Here is a 4,841-nt window from a genome sequence, read left to right on the forward strand (position 1 = left end):
CATTTAACCAGTCTGTGTCTTTTGGTTGGAGCATTTAATCCATTTACATTTATGGTAGTTATCGATTTGTTTGTTCCTATTACTATTTTCTAAATTGTTTTGTGCTTGTTTTTGTAGGTCTTTTCCTTCTTTTGTGTTTCCTGCCTAGAGAAGTTCCTTTAGCATTTGTTGTAAAGCTGGTTTGGTGGTGCTGAATTCTCTTAGCTTTTGCTTGTCTGTAGAGGTTTTAATTTCTCTGTTGAATCTGAAGGAGATCCTTGCTGGATAGAGTAATTTTGGTTGTAGGTATTTCCCTTTCATCATTTTAAATATGTCCTGCCACTCCCTTCTGGCCTGCAGAGTTTCTGCTGAAAGATTAGCTGTTAACCTTATGAGGATTCCCTTGTGTATTATTTGTTGTTTTTGCCTTGCTGCCTTTAAATTTTTTCTTTGTATGTAATTTTTGGTAGTTCGATTAATATATGTCTTGGCATGTTTGTCCTTGGATTTATCCTGTATGGGACTCTTTGCACTTCCTGGAATTTATTGACTATTTAGTTTCCCATAATAGCGAAGTTTTCAACAATAATCTCTTCACGTGTTTTCTCAGGCCCTTTCTTTTACTCTTCCTCTTCTGGGACCCTTATAATTCAAATGTTGGTGTGTTTAATGTCTCAGAGGTCTCTGAGACTGTCCTCAATTCGTTTCATTCTTTTTTCTTTATTCTGCTCTGAGGTAGTTATTTCCACTATTTTATCTTCCATGTCACTTAATCTCATCTTCTGCTTCAGTTATTCTGATATTGATTCCTTCTAGAGAATTTTTAATTTCATCTTTTTTTTTTGCTCTTTAGTTCTTCTAGGTCCTTGTTAAATGTTTCTTGTGTTTTCTCCATTCTATTTCCCAGATTTTGGATCATTTTTACTATCATTACTCTGAATTCTTTTTCAAGTAGACTGCTTATTTCCTCTTCATTTGTTTGGTCTATTTGGTTTTTACCTTGCTCCTTCATCTGCTGTGTGTGTCTCTGTCTTCTCATTTTGCTTAACTTGCTGTGCTTGGGGTCTTCTTTTCTCAGGCTGTAAGTTCGTAGTTCCCGTTGTTTTTGGTGTCTGCCCCCAGTGGCTAAGGTTGTTTCAGTGGGTTGTGTAGGCTTTTTGGTGTAGGGGACTTGTGCCTGTGTTCTGATGGATGAGGCTGGATCCTGTCTTTTGGTGGGCAGGACCACATCCGGTGGTGTGTTTTGGGGTGTCTGTGACCTTATTATGATTTTAGGCAGCCTCTCTGCTAATGGGTGGTGTTGTGTTCCCGTTTTGCTAGTTGTTTGGCATAAGGTGTCCAGCAATGTAGCTTGCTGGTTGTTGAGTGGAGCTGGGTCCTACTTAGTGTTGAGATGGAGATCTCTGGGAGAGCTTTCACCATTTGATATTACATGGAGCCAGGAGGTCTCTGTTGGACCATTATCTTGAACTCGGCTCTCCCACCTCAGAGGCACAGGCCTGACACCCGGCCAGAACACCAAGACCCTGTCAGACACATGGCTCAGAAGAAAAGGGAGAAAAAAGAAAGAAAAAAAGGAAAAAAAAATAAAATAAAAAACAAAAAAATTAGAAAGTCATAAAAAGAAGAAAAAAAAAGGAATAAAGGAAGAAGAGAGCAACCAGACTAAAAAATAAATCCACCAATGATAACAAACACTAAAGAGTATACTAAAAAAAAAAAAAAAAAAGGACAGAGAGAATCTTAGGACAAATGGTAAAAGCAAAGCTATACAGAGAAAATTACACAATGAAGCATACACATACACACTAACAAAAAGAGAGGAAGGAATAAAAAATGTGTATATATGAAAAAAAAGGAAGAGAGCAACCAAATCAATAAACAAATCTACCAGTGATAATAAACTCTAAATACCAAATTAAGTTAAACATAAAACCAGAAATAAATTAGATGCAGAAAGCAAACCCCAAGTCTACAGTTGCTCCCAAAGTCCACCCCCTCAATTTTGGGATGATTCGTTGTCTATTCAGGTAGTCCACAGATGCAGCGTACATCAAGTTGATTGTGGAGATTTAGTCCGCTGCTCCTGAGACTGCTGGGAGAGATTTCCCTTTCTCTTCTTTATTCGCACAGCTCCAGGGGTTCAGTTTTGGATTTGGTCTCACCTTTGCGTGTAGGTCGCCTGAGGGTGTGTTTTCTTCACTCAGACAGGATGGGGTTAAAGGAGTAGCTGATTCAGGGAATCTGGCTCACTCAGCCCGGGGGGAGGGAATGGTACAGATGCTGGGCGAGCCTATGGTGGCAGAGGCCGGTGTGACGTTGCACCAGCCTGAGGCGTACCATGCATTCTCCCGGGTAATTTGTCCCTGGATAATGGGACCCTGGCAGTGGTGGGCTGCACAGGCTCCCAGGAGGGGAGGTGTGGATAGTGACCTGTGCTTGCACACAGGCTTCTTGGTGGCTGCAGCAGCAGCCTTAGCATCTAACGCCCATCTCTGGGGTCCGCCTTAGCGTCTAATGCCCGTCTCTGGGGTCCGCACTGATAGCCGTGGCTCGTGCCTGTCTCTGGAGCCCCTTTAAGCGGTGCTCTTAATCTTCTTTCCTCCCACACAAGGAAACAAAGAGGCAAGAAAATGTCTCCTGCCTCTTCAGCAGTTCCAGGCCTTTTCCCGGACACACTCCCAGCTAGCTGTGGCGCACTAACCCCCTTCAGGCTGTGTTCACACAGCCAACCCCAGTCCTCTCCCTGGGATCCGACCTCCAAAGCCCGAGCCCCAGCTCCCAGCCCCTGCCCGCCCCAGCGGTTGAGCAGACAAGCCTCTCGGGCTGGTGAGTGCTGGTCAGCACCTATCCTCTGTGCGGGAATCTCTCCGCTTTGCCCTCCGCACCCATATTGCTGCGTTCTCCTCCGTGGCTCCGAAGGTTCTCCTGTCTGCCACCCGCAGTCTCCGCCCACGAAGGGCCTTCCTAATGTGTGGAAACCTTTCCTCCTTCACAGCTTCCTCCCAGAGGTGCAGGTCCTGTCCCTATTCTTTTGTCTCTGTTTTTTCTTTTGCCCTACCCAGGTACGTGGGGAGCTTCTTTGCTTTTGGGAGGTCTGAGTTCTTCTGCCAGCGTTCAGTAGGTGTTCTCTAGGAGCTGTTCCACATGTACATGTATTTCTGATGTATTTGTTGGGAGAAAGGTGATCTCCACGTCTTACTCCTCCACCATCTTGAAGGTCTCTTATGTCTTAGATTTTGATTGAAGTGCAGGAATACCTTTGTCAGGTCAGCATGATGAAATTGTGCTAATGTATCTTGCTCTAATATAGGAAACTGAGACATAGAAAAATAGTTTTAGGGATTCAGAACTGTATTAGAATTAATAACTGAGAATGTAGTTTGGGGGTTCCAAATATGGGAATCCCATAGTGAACAAAGAGTAAGGAATATCTAACTAAAATAGGCTATTTTCCAGAAGTTGATTGTTTTGCAACTCAACACAATTTCACATAAGATTAGTAAATGGTGGTTGTTTTCTCAAGGCAGTATATGCATTTGCAAATGTGGAGTACGAGGCCTGGGAGTTCAGAGCATGGTATAGGAGTAGGGTGAGGGAGCCAGCAGGTGCAGGGAGCTGGAACAATATTGGGCTTCTCTGGAGCACTGGGGTGAGTAGTCAGAGTAGCCTGGAGCATGCATGCTGCAGGCTAGTTCCAGCGATGGTCCTTGGCACCGGGGTCTTCTGACTTATTGAAGTCTGACCAGTAACCATGAAGCCATTTCAATTCAACTTCCTAAGTGCTTATTAAATCTGTATAATTCTCTTTATTTTTATTACCACCACCCCAACACCACCTGCCACTAAGTCTCCTGGAAAAACTTTCTAACCAATCTGCTCCACATCTACACTTTCCCATCAAATTTCCATAATACAATCAAACTGATCTTTTAAAGGCTCAACTTTTAGAGAATCATGGCTGTATTTGAATCTGTCAGTAATTTTCCATTGTCCTTACAATATGGCCCCAAATGTTTAATGATCAAAACATTTAAACTCCATTCAGTGCCATTGTAAGGTAGGCAATCACTTTCCCCAGCAACAAGTGGTTGTAATGAAAAGGAGACCACAATTCATTTGGCCAATTAACTGACATTTCAATACATAGTTATTGATAAAATAACTCCAATATTTACCGTAGCTCAGATTCTATTCAGAGGTCATTAACTGGTGGTCCGTGTGTCAGAACCAGCCTATAAACATGTTTTGTTCAGGCAGTATTTTAAAATTGGGAGAATGAAAATAATTGAAACTTCCAACTTTCTTAAACCTGGGAGAGTGTGATGACCTGGGAGTCATATTCCCCTCCTGGTAGCAAGCAGATAGAACAGAGTGGCAGATGTTCTTTTTAGGGAGAGCAGTTGTTCTCAAACATTTTAGGTGAGCATGCAGTGAATTAGAATCACTGTAGGCCTTGTTAAGCCACAAATTGCAGGCCCCACCAGGGAGTTTTCATTTCAGCCAGGCCGGATCCAAAAAAAGTGCATTTCTAACAATCTCCCAGCTGATGCTGATGCTGCAGGTCTGGGGTCCACACTTTGAGAACCACTGAGGTAGGAAACGTGCTTTCTAGCAAAGCATGGTCCTTTCACTTCTTATTGGTTCCCCTATCCTGGGTATCCACTGCCATTTTTCACCAAGCTCACATCACTACCTTTGGTCTATTTAGAGAAATATTTTTCCCTGTGTATCTCTCCAGAAAGTGGGAAAATTAAAACAAAAACAAAAACAGGAGAAACATATGTCTTTGTGGAAGTAAAGAATATTCCAACATGTTTAAAATGCAAACACTTAGGCCTTTTCACTCAGATTTGACTTTG

This window comes from Physeter macrocephalus, chromosome 16 (assembly GCF_002837175.3).
Source record: "Physeter macrocephalus isolate SW-GA chromosome 16, ASM283717v5, whole genome shotgun sequence".
NCBI classification, from domain to species: Eukaryota; Metazoa; Chordata; class Mammalia; order Artiodactyla; family Physeteridae; genus Physeter; species Physeter macrocephalus.